This window comes from Sciurus carolinensis, chromosome 8, assembly GCF_902686445.1.
Source record: "Sciurus carolinensis chromosome 8, mSciCar1.2, whole genome shotgun sequence".
In the NCBI taxonomy this organism is placed as follows: Eukaryota; Metazoa; Chordata; class Mammalia; order Rodentia; family Sciuridae; genus Sciurus; species Sciurus carolinensis.
In genome coordinates this window covers 62,776,392-62,796,134 of record NC_062220.1, presented here as the reverse complement: position 1 = coordinate 62,796,134, position 19,743 = coordinate 62,776,392, and the positions used below count along the sequence as shown (strand labels likewise).

Here is a 19,743-nt window from a genome sequence, read left to right as displayed (position 1 = left end):
AAGAGAGGGCAAGAGAAGGTAAAAGGGTAATAAGGAGGGTGAATTAAAACAAAGCACGATATATGCATGAATGGAAATGTCACCGAGAATCCCATTAGTCTGTATAATTAATGTGAGTTAATAATTATTTCTTAAAAATGGTGGGACCTAGTGGGAAATCCTTAAGTCACTGGGGTCATTAACCTTATAAGAAATTAAGGTTATTCTGGTAAGAACTCCAATGCTGGTGCTGAGCCCTTAAACCTGTAGATCTGCAAGTTAAACTCATTTTCTCTATAAGTACTCAACCTCAAGTAGTTCATTATAGTAGCAATAAATGTACTAATACAGTTCTCAAATCTGATTTGAACTTATTGTTTGAGTCTTTTATGTAATATCATGAAAAGTCAGATTAACATGTTAATAATTTTTCCCTCACTTGAGAACTGTAAAGAATTGGAGTTTTAGATCACTAAGGATACGTTTCCCTCGATAGCATTTTTCACTAAAATATTGGATAATTTAAGACCACAACTTTGCTCAAGTGAAATATAGGTTCAACTTTTACTTTAAACTTATTTAGGCTTAGTTTCATTTTAAGTCAGAAAGTATTACTTATTGTCCAATTTTCAATGTCAACTTTATGCCAGAGACTTTCTGTGGCAATATCTGAAATAATTTTATTCTGAAAGAAAATAGTTTCTGATTTCATTAGGCATTTCAGTGGAGATAAAAATCAGTCAATTAACTGCAAATCTTACAATATTAGACACTGACCACCTAGTTTATAAGGCAATATTTGAATAGTAGGGTAGTTTTTTGATCAATTAAATTAAGCTCTATTTTGTTTTAGATATACTTTCTATTCAGAACTTACCTAAGATTTCAAAATATACCAAGTCATTCTAATGGAAAACTGTGGAATTTCAGTTGCCTCTTTCCAAATTGCATACTAAATGTATTAAGAAGAGTTCTGGAACTGTTGGGGCCTGGAAAATGATATCACATAGTATGACGCATTAACATGCTGAGTTCTGAATTCCAGGTAATTGGAAGGTCTTAGAAGCTGCCTTCCAATCCAGGTGTAACTTTTCCTTGCTTCTCATCCCATACCCGGCCACCCTAGCATGTGAAGGAGCTTTTCTCTGAAACTCCATTATCTACCTAACGACCAGTTCTGCCAAACAGAAACACAATTGCCTTCGATCCCCTCAGTGAGATTCCATTAACCAGAGAAGATTAAACTCATATCATAGGAAGGAAGACACAGGAATGTCACCACTCCAAAACAGACCTCGTCATAAGCTATTAACTGGGCCTATACAACCCTTGAAAAATCACTTACTACCCCTCAAAATTGCCCACGTTTCCCTGTTTTGCTCTCCTCTGTGAAGAAGGGCATATAACTTTCTGAATCTTACTGGGTTATTGGGTAATCACTTTCTGGAGTGCTCTGTGCATATTAATAAATTTGTATGCTTTTACTTCTGGCAATCTATTGTCAGTTCATTTCAATGAAGTGTTAGAGAGCAGGGCGGGGGGGATTTCCCTCCCCCCTACAAAGTATTAGAGAAATCTAGAAAATTATAGAAAATATTATGATATTACCTATTAGTTTAGACTTAAACACAAAACATTTTTAGCCTTTTAAAACAAAACATCACTTCTTATTTAGAGAAAAACACCAATCATTTTAATACACTGTTGAAATAATTGACTATACCTTCATTGCCTTCATGAAACCCATATTTTTCTAGATTTAAAAATTCTTAAAAACTCTGAATAAGCCTTACCAATGGACTTTTCATATTTGCATGATTCACTTGCAATGTTTATAAAGAAAATACATGGATGATTGTCTACAAAAGAAAATAAGCCTTTTAAGTTAGTACTTACATTGTGTACCTAGAAAAAGCTCTGAACTGTAAAATGTACAAAAATGAGGAATTGGTGAACAATTTTCAAAAAACATGAGAATTTTGTTTAGAATTGCCTTTATTCACAGGGCTACAGATAAAAATACAAAATACTGGTCTAGTTTTTAGCCTATTACACATTGAAGTTTGAAAAATAATTATATGTCTAAATTATTTTTGTTGAAAATGACCTGACTCTTCCTCCTAGAGAGATTCCAATACGTTAAAAACAGAGAAAGTTTCAGAATATTAATGAAGAAGAAAAAAATTGATAGTAACTTATAGTAAACTACTATAATAGGTTCATATCTTTTTCCATTTTCTTCTTCAAGGGAGAGTCATTTTGTCACATGTCAAACACTTCGTATTGCTGCAAATTTATTTTAGATATGTAAGTATAAAACTGTGAGGTCTAATATAAACACTTTTAAGATTGAAAGGGAAATTCAATGTCCATTGACATATAATATTACTTATCTTCTCAAATCCATAATATTATAATATTCATTGCCCCTGTTTAAAAATACACATACGAGAATTTTCTATGTGTTTCTTTATAACACTGTGAAGTCATGAACATACAGCACAGGAAAGAGCCATAAAATCCTCTTCTAAAGAAAGTGGTGATGATGTCCAAAATACTCAGATCTAGAGATAAATGTTTTATACCTTGGTTTTACAGATACTCTCAAAGAAGCAACCACTAAGGCAAAAATCACACTGTGGACTTATTTTGAAAGGTCTGCCACAAACTCAGTAGAGGTAGGAATTCTGCACTCTTGGGAAAGGAAAAGTTCTGGAGAGGCCATGCTGTCTTTCCCTAGGGCCAATGCAGACCTGGGGTTTGTTTGGATGATACTCCACTCAGTGAGTTCGACTGCTAAATAGTTATCTGTCAAAGGAGATAGTCACAGAGAGCACAATGAGTTGGTGTACACTTTTGCTCTTTGTTTATCCAACTTGCCACACTAGGTGTACAGACTTTGAAAAAGATCTAATGAATAAAACGTTATCTTTTGTTAAAATGTATTTTTATCTTCCCAAATCCAAGTTATTGTATGAGCAGAAGGTCTTTGGGCATTTTCTTCTGTGGACTTCACACTTCTACACCATGGCCCTCCTGACTTTTGGTCCAATGATGAGGTTCAGGAACTCCATATGGAGGATATAGGGGCTGGGGATGTAGCTCAGTTGGTAGAGTGCTTGCTTCCCAAGCATAAGGCCCTGGGTTCAATCCCCAGCACTACAAATAAATAAATAAATAAATAAATAAATAAAATAAAAAATAAATTAAAAAAAGAAGCATATGGAAGATTGGAGGATGTACATCTTCAGAAGCTGTCAGAGCCTCTCAGTAGTCAGGCAAGTTACCAACCCACAAAAGAGTTGGAGGTTTGCAAGAAATTGAGCTACTACTTCTAATCATCCTTTAAGAGATTTGACTATTGACAAGACTTCAAGAAAGTTCCTTGCAGCTAACTGGACCAGATAGGACATAACATTTGGGGCCCTTCCTGGGAATACCGTACTGTGTTACAGGAAATGAGCTAAGACGCATGGTCTATATGGAAGCAGGAGACACTGAAAAGGAAGGGATATTCAGACTTTTCTGAATTAAGTACTTGGTGGAAACTCTTCCAGACATCTCCAGGTAATTGGTGATTATCTCCTTGATCTTTGTAGCCTAATTTCACATACATTTTTCTTCTCTTTTAAAATTTTTATTTACTTAATTAAAAAAATAAAGAATTATAAATATTTAGCATGTAAAACATGATGTTCTGAAACATATACATTGTGGAATGGCTAAGTTGAGCTAATTAACATGCATATTACCTCATATATCATTTTTTTTGTGTGTGGTGAGAACTCTTAAAATCTACTTTCAAGAACACATACATTTAATCTTTTTTATAGTAATTATAACTATGTTGTAAGTTGTCTACTTTCTAGTTTTTCTCCCTTACTATATCGTTAATTGGGGATATGAACGTGGCAGGGATCTGGAGGAGAGCCATAACTTCGAGTTTATCTTTAAAGAAAAGAATGAAAAAGATGCTGATTTATTAAAGATCTACTAGATGCTTCTACCTCCAGTGCACTGCCTCTCAAAAAGCATAACCCTAGTCAATTAGAAAGCATCAACCTATGCCATTTAACTTGGTAGCCACTAGATATGTGGCTACTGAGCGCTTTAACTATAGCTAGCTCAAACTGAGATGCAATAAGTATAAAATGCACATTGAATTCTGAAGACTTAATAAAATATATAATTTCAAGTTATGGAAATAATTTTATATTGATGACATCTTGAGATGATAATATTTGGGTATATTGGGTTAAATCAGATGTATTAAAATATATTTCAATTTTTTTTACTTTGTCTGGTATGAGTACTAGATAATTTAAAAATATATATGAAATTCAGGTTGTATTTCTATTGGATACTGCTGCTTAGACACCATCTATGAATTTACCTTCTTGTGGGAAAGGAGGAGGGTAAAGATGAAGTTGGAATATTGACAGAGAGACCAAAGACCACAATAGCTCAGTATCTACTTAAATAGGCACTGCTGGACACTCTCTAGATATTATTTTATTCAATTCTCACAATGTTTTAACTTTTCTGTTATTTTCATAGTATCTTTCCACTGCAATGCTTATCAAAATATACTACAACTTTTATCTGTCTATATGTGAGACTAGATTATAAGTACTATAAAGATTGGGATTCTGTGTGTTTGTATGTGTGTGTGCTTATATGTGTGAGATAACCTTACTATTCAGCATAATTTCTAGTACACAGAATACCCAATAAATGTTTGTTGAATGAAAAAACACATGTCCGAAAGGATGAAGAAGAAAGCACTCTTGTTTTATGGACAAGGATGCTAATAAGGCTTATAGAAGTAAAGGAACTTGCCTAAACTCACACAGTAATAATCTAAATCTAAGACCATCAGATTCTGAAAGCTGTACTTTCCCATAATATTTGAGAAGTATCAGAAAAAGGTCAATTTACATAAAGTTAATTAACTTTGAAGAATTAAGGGGTAATTCTTAAAAGAATAAAGAGGTGAGGAAAGAAAACATCAAGCCTGAGCCATGTACTTTCTGAACAAAGACCTTTACTGCACACAAGTCATTCCAATTTTTGATATAAAACAATATTTTATGTCAATCTTTTTAAGTGCTGAACAGTTTCTTTAAAGTCCCCATTTACAAGTTTTATTTTTTGTATCTGTTAAGCAAGAAAGGTTTGTCAGAAAGCACAACCATATAAACAAAAAGTTGAACCTTATTTGTGTACAATGAATCAAATGCAATGTGTAAAAATAAAAAAAAATAGTAGTGTACATGTGGATGAGACACACAGAGGTCAAGCTGTACCAGGATTCTTGTGTATATGCTTCCTCCAAGCCACCCTGATCCCAGTCTGTGGTCCATTGTTATTAAAGGAAGTACACTGTAAATTTTATACATTTGTTATTTCATTAAGCTATTTTTTTCTGAAATATTAGCAAAAAAAAAAAATAAAATGTGAGGGAGTTTATTATATTTGATTAGGAATAATAGAACAGAGCTGAAGTTGTATACTGTGTCCTGTTGAGCTGGAATCCTGGAGGGAAGTTGTCATTAATGGGAAACATATTTACATGCAAAGAATGGAGGTGGATAGACTGAGTCCAGAGTCCCCAGGAGAGCCAAAACCAAAAAAAAGGAGAGGTAGTGTGCTTTAATTTTGTGTCCTCCTATCATTCTATTTTCCCTACTTAAAAACAAAAAGATTTATTAAACTGAGTGATACACATTAAAGGAATTAAAATATAAGGAAGAGTAGTTGGTAAGATGTTACTGAACAAATGGGATTAGAATCGAAATGTTATAATCCACTGTTAGAATGGTAGTAAAATCACAAATACAAAGATAAAGTTTCAGATTTGCACTGCAACGTCATCATGATAAGTGTCTTGGTTCTCTATGGCACAGCTGACATTTGTCAACATGTCTTTCTTCCCTCTTAGATCAAACAATCCTAGAGGGGGGGTTATGTTTTAATCATCCTTGTTTCCTTGAAGAAGCATTTCACATTGCCTCTGTTCAGAGTTTGGATTCTAAATATTTTGGTTAAAAAATAAATCAGTCTCATTCAGCAACCAAGGATACTTCTCCATTTATTTCCTGCCACTTCTCAGATACATAGTCGGTGCTTTGTACAGAGTTGCTGAAGGAATAAATGAATGAATCTAGAAGAGTTGAATGATGGATGGAAGATGAACAGCTCTTCCAGGAAACAGACAGGATGCATAGCTCAGGGATTAGAGGAAGATGAGAAGGAAATCTCTGTGTAAGGAAAATAAAAGCAAACAAAGATCTAAGGCAGATTCTGTGGGAAAGAATTTCCACGTAGGATGACAGCTAGAAGCATTAGGTCAAAAGTTGAAAGATATCAAAACCTTGCTTGTAAGCAGAGGAATATAATATATTTGAACTTTAGTAATTTAGTAAACATAAATCTTGTCATTATCATATTAGGATAATTCACTACATTGATGTTCAGTAATAAACCTTCGACAGATGCTTAATATTGGACAAAAACACATAGTCCAGAAAAAAATGGCCTCAGAGAAATATACATTTTGTTATAAAATAGTATAGTTGAAAGCATTTTAGCAAAGAAATTTTGGTCATTTACTCAAAAAGAGAATAGCTATAGTTTTTTTAAGCATTCAAGCAATGAGCTCTGCTACAGTTTGGATATGGTTTCAGTGTGTCCCTGATGAGTTCTTATGTTGGAAATTTGGTCACAATGTAGTAGAATTAAGAGGTGGTGGAACCTTTAACCAGTGGGGCTAAGTGCAAGGAAATTCAGCCATTGGGGGCATGGCCCTTAAAAGAAATTAATGCTGGCCTCACAGAGTTAAACTATTCTTGCAAGAGCAGTTGTTATAAAAGAGCAAGCCTGACCCTTGAATCTGTCTCTGCTTCCTGTCGTGCCATGTGATCACTCTTGCATATATCTGGACATTATGATACCATTTGCCATCAGGCCTTATCAGAGCTGAGCAGAAGCTGATGCCATGCTCTTAAACTACTAGAACTGTGAGCTTATAAAAACCTCTTTTTTTCTATAAGGCACCTAGCTTCAGGTATTTTGTTAAAGCAATAGAAAACTAATACAAACACTATGTAACAGCCCCTTTTCAATGCCAATCAAAGGAAGATTGAATGATGTTATCGAGAACTTGACTGGCATAACACAACTTGACTACATAGCATTTCATTTTACACTATGCACTAAAGAGAATACTATCTTGTAAAAGTTGAAGTATTTTTCAGAAAACATAGCCCATAAACCTGGGCCATTGAGCTAAGAAATTTCTAGTACTGAAAATACCTTGAATTTTCTGGTGTTAAAAAACATAGCATTGGAAAATGGAAGGATCAACTTTGACTTGGTATTTGGAATGGTCTTTACATATCAATAATAGAATAATACTCGTGTTACAACTAAAGTTGACAGCAGGCTAATAACTAATCATGGTTGATAGACCAATGAGTATTCACTGTAAATTACAGGTTTAAGCAATAACAACAATTAAAATGTAACAATTTTAATAAGAATATATTTTTGGATAAGTGCCAATTCATTGACAAAAGATTCAATCAATTAGTAAAGAAAATGAAATTACCTATGTTCATTTATATATCACAAATATGCTGATTTGCATTTAGACCATCATGAGAGATTGTTATTCAGTTATTACATTAGAGAAACAATGGAGGTTTGAGGGAAGTAGAGTGGAAGAAGAGGACAAGTTTGGTCCTGCATATATTGACATCCCGATGCCATGGTGCAAATGCCTAATAAGCAGCTGGGGGTGTGTTTCTGCAGCTCAAAATAATTGTTCTCTGGAAATTTAAAATTGGGGGTCATTGAAGAAAGGGTTGCAATGGGGCTGGTTGGGAAGGTATGGGAAAAATGAACAGCCTGAAAAAGAGCGCAAGGGAGACTGAAGGTCAACAGGAGGTAAGACTCCTCAGAAGGAAGAGGAAAACCCAGAGAGAATGTGTGTGGGTGCTCTTGGTTAGTGGGTGTCAGTCACAGGATTAGCACTGTCACGTGCTATGCAAGCACAGTGCAATTCAGAAACCCACGTATATCTTTGTATAAACATTTCAGTGGAATGTGGAAAATCAAGGACTTTCACTCAGAATTTGGACATGTGTTTATTAGATACACCCAAGGGTTGTCTGGATGTTCTAAGTAGTGAATTTATACAGCACATTTTAAAGACAATAGAAAAATACTCAGGCCATCACAAATTTTTAGTAAGAAGCTACATAAATAATGAATTATTTCTTGGTGGTGCAAATTTGAGCATCTTTTCCCACAGTATTCTAGTGCTAGAAGGCAACTGATATATAAGGAAAGATTTATGTCCTAGATTAGTCACTGAAGCATTATTTTAGGAAGTTGAAAAACCATTTATAAACCCCTAAATAAGGGAATGGTTGAATTTAATTTGAAAAAATATGATTGATATTGTACAAAATACTTAGTGGCATAAGGAAAAAGATCAATATTTGTTACATACATATATAATATGTTAATGTACACTATGTAAAAAAATACAAAATGGTATATCCAGAGTAATCATTTAATTTTGTTTAACAAAAACACCAAAAATTATACACACAGAGAAGAGACTGGAAGAAAACATACTAAAAGATGAGGGTAATTTTCTCTGAATGGTAATATCACAGTTGGTTTTAATTTTATGGACTGTACTATATTTTCTAAATTTCATGTAAAATATGTATTACTTTTATTAGAAGAACAGAATCCAATAATTCCTAACTTTAAAAGACCAAAGGAAAGAAGGGCAATGCAACATACACATACCATCCCCATAGCCCACACCCTTTACTTTGGCTTAGAAGGGGTAGAATTATACAGAATTTTACTTGCTCTTTATAGATATTAGGCAGATCTAGCCCTGGCCTTTCTAAGGTTTGGTGACCTACCTACACCAGGCTTTAGAACAAAAGGTTAAAAAGGTTTGGCAATTGTTTAAAACTGATGTTGTTTAAGTATGCTTTTAATAGTACTTGAATTTAAAATACATGAAATAGGTAAATACTAAGAGTTGGTGAGATAGCTCTTCAGAATTCCAACTGATAATTATTTTAGACATTTAAATAATGAGGTTTCACTGATTCTATTATGTGAAAAATACATGCCCTGATTTAACCTCAGTGAGACAGGGACAGAGCTATATGATAATAGATTTCATAAAAAGGTCTAACTTAACAAATCATGAAATTATCTACTAATCTTTTAAAAATTGCTTAATGCCTTTATTTACATACATCCAATAATTATTTTAAGGCTTCATCAAAAGCCCTGTGCCTCATCTTTCTTTATTTTCAGCTAATGATAAACATGAATAAGATTAAATTATACCTTTATATAAGTTTATTCTGCACCAAGTAGGGAATGTTGAGACCTATAGAATTGCATAAATTCTTATTGACCTCCATTTCATCCAAATGAGCTAAACTGCATGGCTGGGTACAGCACTGAGGGGAGAGAGATGGTATTTCAAGAGGTTTGTAAAATATTTGATAATGAAATAAAGATAGTATTATGCTAGCTCTGAATACAGAATGCATCAAGTAGAGAGATTTTAAGAATGATTCTCTCTCTCTGTCTGTGTGTATGTAACAGATGCTATAACTTAATACCCCAAGGTCAAAATAATAGAGCTGACTCTATGGAAGGAAACTATTACATTCAGCATGAAATATATTTTCTTTGTTCCCTTTTTTATTCTAAAGTATAAAATGGAAAGAAGCATTTCTGACAGATGCTCAGACGGTCCCAAATTAGCACCATGCACCCTACAGAAGACATACTCAACCCTACAAAAAGGAGAAAGTAGATCCAGCAGGGATTGTGCTAAGGAGTTGGGGGGGACTTTAAAGTGAGAATAATCGGTATATTGAACCTATATGGAAGTTCCATCTTTTAAAGACTGTAAGCATTTAACAAATTCTATAAGACCTAAACCTGTCATACTTTTACAATAATAAAGAGAATTTTAAAAGTTGCTAGTTTTAATATTTCAATGCTTTATCATGGGTCAGGGATATAGTTTAATTCTTGGCATGAGGGCCTCAAGATTCCCTGATGGATAGGATTTCTGAGAGGCTTATCTGTTGGTGGGAGGAGGTGGGAGTAATTCCAAGCTCTAGGGAGCAGAATAGAAAAGAATGAAATCTACATCTTGGGGTAAAAATGAGCATGAATTTAGAGCATGGATTTTGACTGCCAGAGGCAAGAACTGGCCAATGTGTGAGAGAGAACAAATGTCTGAAGCAATGTCAAAGGAGTTGTTGACAAGGTCTAACATGGTCCTGAGTGAAGTGGGTATGTGCAATGATAAAGATCAGCTGGTGGAAATCTGAAGGAAGGAAGCAAAAGATTCCCACACAATGGCATGATGTGGGGGTGCCATAGCCAGATGAATGAGGCAGTGATGTAGCCAGAAAGGGCCAGCCCATGAGTGCAAAGAAGACATCTGGTTCAGAGATACATATTAAACATGTACCACTTGTGTTACACATACCACTAGAAAATATTGATGCTTTAAAAAATTGCTTCAACTTTATATAAACTATCATATCAAATTTTTTTATTCCAGGGTTTATTATGGAGTGTTTTACTCTCTGTTGGTTTCTTAGGTTATTTTAGTCATGGGTGTAGAGTGGTGTGCCCTAAAATAAATTTTTGTCTCCTAAAATAATTGTAAACTTGTGAGGAAAAAGTGAAGCGATAGTTAAAAAGCTGTGAATGGTGGTACTGTGGTTTGAATGTTTGTGTCCGTCGAAATTCATGTTGGAACTTAATCCTTGTTGTGTCTATATTAAGCGATACAGTCTTTTGGGACATGATTAAGCCACGAGAGTTCCATGCTCATGAATGCAATTAATGTCTTTATAAAAGAGGTTTCAGAGAGCTGCCTAGCCCTTTCATCTTTTCTGTCATGTGAGGACACTGTGTCCTTTTTGTCTTTTTCTGCCATGTTAAGACACAGAAGGTACCATCCATGAAGAACAGGCCTTCATCAGCATTGACTGTCAGTATCTTGATTTTGGACTTCCCAAACTCCAGGAGAAATAAATTTCTGTTGTTTGTAAATTATCCCATCTAAGGTGTTTTGTTACAACAGCACAAAACTTCTAAGACAGTGGGCCACTGAAAACATAACAATATATTCTCATTTTGTCTTGCAAAAAAAGATAAAAATCATAATACAAAAGGTAAGGATAGGATCAGGAAGCACAGATCCATTCTCTACTATTACTGGTAAGTAACTAAATAGAGTTGTTTTTAGAGGAAGGTCAGAGTGAATATTTTGGTATCAGGCTATTTTCTGAGGCACATTTACTAAAAGACTGTTATTTTATTTTGAAGCAAACTAAATAAAGACCCTTTCATGCTCCTGATAATCCAAAAAAAAAAAAAAAAAAAAAAAAAAAAACCAATAAAATCATTCATTGCCTGTATTTCTGAGCCTTTAACTTGCTATTGAAAGGTAGGGAAAGGAATTTATTTTAATAGACCTTCCAGATAACTTTCCCTGATCTATCTTTATCCCCACCTACAAAAGTTCATCAGGCACTCCTTGCTTACTTCTCTACCTCCAACCTTTTACTTAGTCACTGAAAGGCTTGATGTTCTCCCCTGTGTTATTATTTTAATTTTTGCATACTAGACTATGAGTTATTTGAGAGTATAAGCTCATCCAATCTATTGCTTATATAAAAGGTGCTTAGTAAGTGCTGAATCATTGACATTTGTTCTTTCATTTGTCAAAACAATCATCCTATGGGGTGGACACTATTGTGCTTATTTTACTGATTAGGAAAGGGACTTGAAGATGTTGGATAAATTGTCTCTAGATGCATAGACTTGAGGTGTAGAGTTTAGATCCAAAGCTTTTACTTTTTATTCATCCTGAGATTAATATTTTTTCTTTTATACTGATAAAAAAATCTCTATACTCAGGCTGTGTTTCACCATAAGTGACAAGTGTTAGTCACTGTCACTCAGGCAGCAGTTGCGATGTGGTTCTTACTTTGTGCATCTGAGGACCTGGTCAGGACTCTCCATATTGTTTTCTCTACAGCTGAGTTAAGGACATGGTTGGTATTATACATGATGAGCTTAACTGCGGTTTAAAATGTCTTCCAAAAGATTACACTATGATTCACCCAAAACAAAATTCATTGCAAATGCATAAAGAAATGGCAATAGAAGAGCACGGCATAATTGGATACTAGTGAAGCAAATATTCATAATTGGAAGAATGGCAGACATTCTGTATTTTCTTGCTAAGCAATAACCAAGTGCATTATGGAACCTTTCAAAGGAACATATACAGACAAATAGATAAAACTGTGTTAACATGTAGTGGGATCAGTTAGCAGAGTGGAAGGGTGCTAGAAGGCAGGAAAGATAAATGTGGTAGGAAAATTCAGGGCTTGAATGCTCTCAATTGAAAAGAGCAACTGTGCAAGGGTGGGGATACCTGTGAAAACTGTTCAATAGAGCTATGTATGATGATAGAAAAGTTCTACAATTCCTACTAATACAGTAGCTGCTAGCACATGTGACTATTGTGCATGTGAAATAGGGTCAGTGCAATTTCAAAAATTAATTTTAATCTCCCTTTAATTAACTTAAGTATAAATAGCCTATGTGCCCCGTGGCTACCCTAGTGGACAGTACAGAACTAGATGGTGCTGTACAAACCACTGTTTCTTTAGGAGAGCGAGTGATGATTAAGTTTGATGGCAGAATTAGTTTTAGTATTCTCATCTGAAAATTGTGAATATAATCTATTTCAAAAGGTGGGGTTGCTTAGTAAGATGCTATTAGATAGTTATTAGGCTATGCATGATCATACTAAGCAAGAATCAGCCTGAAATTTCCAGAAGGTGAATAAGCACACATGCAATGCTCCCAGATGTGGATCTGCATTTTGTAAATCCAACTTCCTGTGTCTTGGGTCAACCCTCTAATTCTGAAAGTGATGCCAGATTAGTACTTGCATTTGTGAGAGTTCTAACAAGAAGAGATTCTTTTTTATTATCTACAAAGAAGCATATTTGGTTTGCCTAGGGGAACCCTGGATAAATACTAATAAGGAAGTGTCCTTGCAGAGCCCATAAAAATAAGACTTTTTATAATTGATGGATATCCCTTTGGGGAATCTATTGGTCTATGTTTGTTCATTAATATGCATGTAGATGGGAGTGAGCATGACTGTGTGTGTGTATGTGTGTGTGTGCAAGGAATAATAGGACTAACAAGGACAGTGACAATTGGGATGGGGTAACATCTTGGTATCTGTACCCACACAAATTGATCAGCACTGTTGAAAGCACTGTGGGGAGAAAGGTTAAGAAGACAAGCTGAATGGCTGGTTTTAGAAAAGATGTAATTCTCTGAGATGGAGTCTGGGACTGAGTCATGCTCCTTTTGTAAGGGAAAAGGCCCAGGACAGCTGACCATTTTTTCAACCTTTGCAGAGAATCCAAGGTCACTTTAACATCTGGAAAGACTAGCAGCTTTGGGAACAGTAAGGGACAATACCTTAGGCTCATATATTAGCAGTTTGAGGTCCATTATCAGAAAAGTTGGGGTGAGGCTGCCCCACACAACCTCAGAAAGAGAGAACATTGAAAACAGAGCACAGGAAGAACTGGGCTGTGTTTGCATAGGGATCAGTGCTGAAAGCCACGCTGCTTACAGCCTTGTGGGAGGCCTCAGAGAGGGGACTGAGGTCCTGCTGATCAGAGGGAGTCTAGTATAAGCAGGCATTTAAGTGACCCAGTTTGTCCTGACAGGAGGGTGATGCCAGAGGACACTGGGGTACACTAGCTGTTTTGTTAGTCTGGAGTTCCTGCTATTATTCAAACCTTTTTGAGTTTCTATAGTTGCATGCCACGACGATTTAGGGTGGAGTTAGTCCAGGGTAGTGCTGGCACCAATAAAGGACTGTTTGTTGAAAGCCAGCTCATCATTTGCCTTTTTATTGCTACCAGAACAACAGTAACTAGAATCACTAAATCTAACACTTGAATAAAGGCCCTTCAGAGGGCTTAACAGTGGCAATTACCAAACAGTACACACCAATGGTTCTTGGCAGGAAGTGAGGAACAAGAAGTAAAGAATTACTCCACGAAGTGAAAAATTTGGAGAGTGCTTCAAATAGAAAATATGTAAATTCACAAAAATGGGAGGACCCTCAGAACAAACAACTGTTCTCTTGAGAAATAAAAAGCAAATAAAGTTTAAGAATACACCCAGCATCTTTCAGGAAGACTCTATTCAAAATGAAACCGTAAACCACAGTGGGAGATAACAAACTGCCTCCTTCTCTGTATCCTGTGACTCAATCGCCAAAGTCTGAAATGAGATTTTATTTTTTGCTTTTTCTGATGACGGTCAAATTGGTTGAAGTTCTAGTTCATTGACTCTGGGGATGGTTAGTTATCATAATGTTAGGACAGACTGGGGGACATGTATTTCCTTCCATCCTGTCAACCTCGTTACTCACTTCCAACTATCACCTATTCCAAAACTTTACCTAGAAGGGCTAGTCACACCCTGGCCATGTAATTTGAGTAATAAAAATAAAATTCTAAATCTGGCCATGTAATTTGAGTAATGAAAATATGATCAGGAAAATTTGAGTAAGAAAATATGATAGAATTAAGTTCATGAGATGGGGAAACCTGTTTTAGTGTGATGACTTTTTGAGCAATAAAAAAGATCAGATAAAAGAGAAAGAAAGGAGGAAAGTTGGGGCTATACAGGTCAGAGTAATAGATCATGTGGCAAGGAACACATAAGGTATTCCAAGTCTAGTGGACAAACTGGATATAAATAAATCAATGGGACCAGATGGCATTCACCCAAGAGTTTTGAAGGAACTCGAGGATGAAATTGTGGAACTGTTGACCAAATGTGAAAACTGATGATGCAAACAGTCACCTTGTTAGAGTCCTGGGAGACAGCTGATGTGTTGCCCAGTTGCCAGAAGGACTCTTGAGGAGCCCTAAAAACAAGGTACCCATCAACAAGACTGGCTTCCAGGACAAAGGATGGGGAAAATAAAGAGCTGAGTTAACACTGCTGAACCAGCTTGCTAATACAAAAGCTGCATAGTTCTGGTAAGGGGCAACCCCACCACAATGGACTCCTTGGATTCTTTGAGGCATTAAAAGATCATTGTATGGTTGACGGTAGACAAAATTTACTTTTCTTCTTATAGGCTTTTGAACTTATTACTTGTAGCAGTTTTTTACAAAATATACCTGTGTTATCTCAGGGTTGGGGAAGTCTTTGTGTCTCAGAAAACTGTGACAGAAAACATTGAAAGTACTTATAAGAATATTTTCTTCCATTTATCCTATAGGGGTTGTGAGAAATATTCTTTTCATAAAAGGATTTGTATGGAAATTTAGAGTAGAATGCTTCAATTTATATATCCTCCTAAGTTCTGGGCAGGGGGAAAATGTCAAACCAAGATGCCTAAAGTATGAAATTTCAAAAGGATATCTAAGTGGGAAGAAATAAGTTGGGTTAATTCCAATGTGTGCTTCAAACGTATGCTCATAATTTGACCCTGAGTTGTAAGTTACTCTAGCTTAAAATGCTAACAGGAAAGAGGACATCATATGGGACCATGTTTGAAGCAAATCTGGAATAGCCACTATGAGAACAGGGCTTTGCACACAGTATGGAGCAGGGGTCAAGTCACACAGAACTGGCATATGTGCCAGGTGACATTCTCACTTGTTGCAGTGGCTCAGGAAAGTGGATGATATAAAACTTTGGAGGCTACAGTTAGTAGTACTATACTATAGACTTAAACATTATTAAGAGGATAGATCTTATATTACTATTTTTTTCATAATAAAAAGAAAAAAAAAACTTTAGCAATGTGCTTGACAGTTTTAGAAAATATATGTATTTCTACCAAAACAGGCAAAAGATAATACTAATCTTGCTATATGTGAATTTTTTTTCTGACAGCATAAATCTTGGTTTCTTTTTACACTTATCAACTCATTTCATTATTTTCTCTCTGCTCAGGATAATCCATTTCTTATTTCTAGGAGGTAAATATAAAATGCAAAAATCCATTTGTGTGAATGACATGCATTTTCTTCTGTTACACAGGAAAATGAAAGTGAAGAGAAATGAACTTTCACAAAGTCATATAGTTTTGAGGGGTTGCACTAAAAACAAAAACAATGTTAGTTATACACTAAATTCTGTGTTTTGAAATGTGATTATTAATACCCAATTACTTGATTTAAATTTATTCTCATATTAAAAAAAAAGTCTAGGACAATAGTAATCCTGCTTCTAAGAGTACAGTTTTAGTCATTACCTTTCAATCATCTGAGTTTCCTTCTTTTTCTCCTAATGAGTCATTAGTCATTCCAGTTAGGCTGTTAGGCTTGCTTTGTGTCAATTCTAAGAGCTGAAAATGTACATAGGTTGTAGAATGATGTAAATGATGAGTTTTTCACTTACTGCTATTATTTATTAAAGAAAGTTAGAAGTATATATTGTTTTGTTGTGAATGAGGATGTAATTTCTAATAAATCTTCAATCTAAATTAAAAGATGTATATATGAATGCTCAAAGAGAACATGTTTGCTTGAGGTAATAGAGTTTATGCACGTGGAGGCTTTAGTGGTGGAAAAGAGGTAGACATACATGTATGCACTCACTGAAGACCCTTTTTTGCAGATGGATCTCAAATGTAGGGTGAGGCACTGGAAAGCCCAGCAGAGATTACCTGCTATAGAGAAAAAATGCTGAGTGGTAACACCAGAGTTGGTGCAGTGCTGGAAAGCTCTGAAATTCTAGTTCAGTCCAAACAGAGAGATCTCACAGAGAATTTTGGACAGTCAAAGTATCTCTGATCTTGGAAATGCCACAGTTTAGAAATGAAAAAAATGCCATAAAATAAAAGGCACATCTTTGGATTATATTCAAATACAAAAAAGACATCCCTAGCAAGTAAATAATGCCACCTTTGAAGAGTCACTGATATTTCAGCCAGGACAAAACTCAGCACCCTTCAAACCAAAACACAACCATAAAAAGATAATTAAACATTATATATGGAAAATAAAAAACCCAGAAATGTGACCCATTCGTGAATGGAAATTGATCTAGGTGATCATATGTTAGAATTAGAAGACAAGGACTTTAAAGAAGCTCAACTACATTAAGGGAAGTATGGTCACAATGGATGAACAGATGAGGAAACTCAGAAAAGCAATAGAAATTGTAAAAGGAGCAAATGTACTTTTCTAACTAAAAATTATAATTATCTGAAATGAAAAATTCACTAAAATGAGGTCAACAGGAGATCAAAACTAGTTGGATAAATAAACCAAACTACTTGAAGACAAATCAGTACTAAGTGTCTTATCTCAATGAAATAGAGAAAAGTTGTAACCCATAGAAAAAGTAGATAAAGTATAGAAGTATTAAGGAAGCACATCAAAGCACAATTATAAATATTTGAGTATTTAGAGAATGTGTTCCATATAAAAATAAAGTTTTAAACTCAGTCAAATCTGATTCATAATTGGTTTCTATAAGTATAGAAGTAGGAGGTCATTTTGTTCTAAAATGTAAAATATACAAAATATATACAAAAATATAAAAAGTCACTTATAAATGACCATAATATGTATTTTATAATTGACCCAAACATTGCCAGATTTTTTTCCATTACTCCTACCCCTCTTTAATGTTTTTTCATTCTCTTATTTGTTGCTGTGACTGAGATTTTTCTTTTCTTTTCTGTTCTCATGCTTTCTATGCAATGCCAAGCATTTGTGAGAGGGCTTCCTGGGGCTAAAGGTAGGCTGGAAGGGTTCAGAGGCTAGGGTTTCAGCAGGAGGTAGAGGGAGGTACAGTTTCTCTACTGGAAATTCCAGTAGAAAAAAAAAATTGTTCCTCATATTATTGTTTTTCCCCCCATGAGAGAGGTTAATGGATAAACAAGGGGATTAAACTCATGGCCTTGGACTCATTAATACCACATAATTAAAAAAAAAAAAATTTAAAAAATTTGTATCTTTTGTTCTCAAACTAATGCTAGATTCATAGTAATTTAAATGTCATTTATTTGAGACATTTTTTCAAAAGGTACAAATAAATCTTTCCCTATGGCTAATAATAATATGATATTTAATAATGATAAAATAAGGGGGTTGGAGGTGTGACCCAGAGGAAGAACACTTGCCTAGCATGTTCAGGGGCTGAGTTAAATCACCAGCATGGGGTGGGGGAATATTCATATGCATATATGCATAATTATTAGGTGGGTTAGTGAGTCTTGAACCAGTGGTCAGGGAAAAGGACAATGAAGGGCAGATATAAGACATACGCATTAAAAAAATCTGTAAGTCACAAAACTGAGACTGTGTCAGGGCTGGGTCCTTTCAGGAAATGAAGCAGCATGAAGACCCCCTTCAAGCCACAATTCTTGTGATCAAGTCAGAAAGATTTCAAACATGTTGGTTAGAGTAACAGGTGTAAGTTTATTGGAAGGGATAGGAAAAGGGAAAGGAGACACTCTCAAGGAGAGAGTGAGTCCCCTCAGAAAAGGAAAATACAAAGGAACAGATGGATGAGAATGGTGGGAACCCGAGGTTAAGAGAATAATTCTGTAAGTGAGCCCACCGGGTTGACTTCCACATGCTTTCTTTGAGGCAGTGGGTAAAGGTCAGGCAGTCAGTGTAGGTACTGAATGATGGGGGTAGAGAGAGGATGAGGGCTGATTATCAAAGAAAATACTAGCCTCCTGGATTACACTTCCTGGCACAATGGGTTGCTAAGGATTAACCCCTCTGCTATTGCTCTTTCCTGTCTTTAGTCACTTATGTGGAGAAGAGAAGGCAGTGATTAAAAGAGGGGTTCTGGGGCCAATAAAAGAGCAAGGCACACCCCCTCTTGTGGATACCCAGTTCTGGGCCCCCTTCTCTTGGGAGAAGTCTGTAGTTATCCCTTTTCTTAAATAAAACTTGCTTTCCACACTTGCCTCTTGGGTGTTTAATCTTCAACACCAGGGAACAAGGACCTGTTCTTGATCTCCAGGAGTGGTATTAGAGGGACAACATGCCTCTCCTGCACTCTGGTTTCTCTGGAGATCCCAGAAATTTCCAGAGTTCCAACCAGGTCCATCTCTTGACTTTTAACTGACAGCAGGATGACATCAGACTTTGAAGTCCCCACTGCCATGACAACTTTAGATCATTTTTTGGCCCATGATGACGGGTTCTAATTGGATGCTTACCCATAAATTCTCACAGATTTTATGGGTAAGGACGAATTATCCTTATCTCCCTGAGTTCCAGGATCTGGTCTGTGAAAAGGGTCACAAAAGTCTCCCCCTTCAGGGTAACTTGGGTTCCTCTTAAAGACATTATCTCAGGCCTGCATTTCTGCTGCAGATAACAGGTAGTTTGCTGAGGAATGTGACATATCCTGTCCACATGGCCAGGCAGGGCTGCAGGTAAATTGCTCCTTAGAAAAGAAAGCATGTGGGGGTCAGCACAGTGGGCCCATTTGATAGAATTATTCCCTTAACTTCATGTTCCCACCACCCGCACCTGTCTGTTCCCTATCAAGACCACAAGGAGTCGTACTATCAGGCAAGCATCTAGAAGATGGGAATCAAATTCAACCTTCCCTAACCCCTAGATAATTATAACCCCTAAGGGAATTATTACTTACAAT

General features: G+C 35.7%; 1 protein-coding gene and 1 non-coding gene across 10 annotated transcripts in view; one reads left to right on the top strand and one right to left on the bottom strand.

The window, feature by feature from the left end:
• Window positions 1–19,743, bottom strand: part of Magi2 (membrane associated guanylate kinase, WW and PDZ domain containing 2) — a 1,289,418-nt gene that overhangs the window by 348,314 nt on the left and 921,361 nt on the right. The window lies entirely within an intron of this gene.
• On the top strand, window positions 3,071–3,144 carry Trnag-ccc (transfer RNA glycine (anticodon CCC)). The gene has a single exon. It is a non-coding gene; the product is annotated as a tRNA-Gly (tRNA).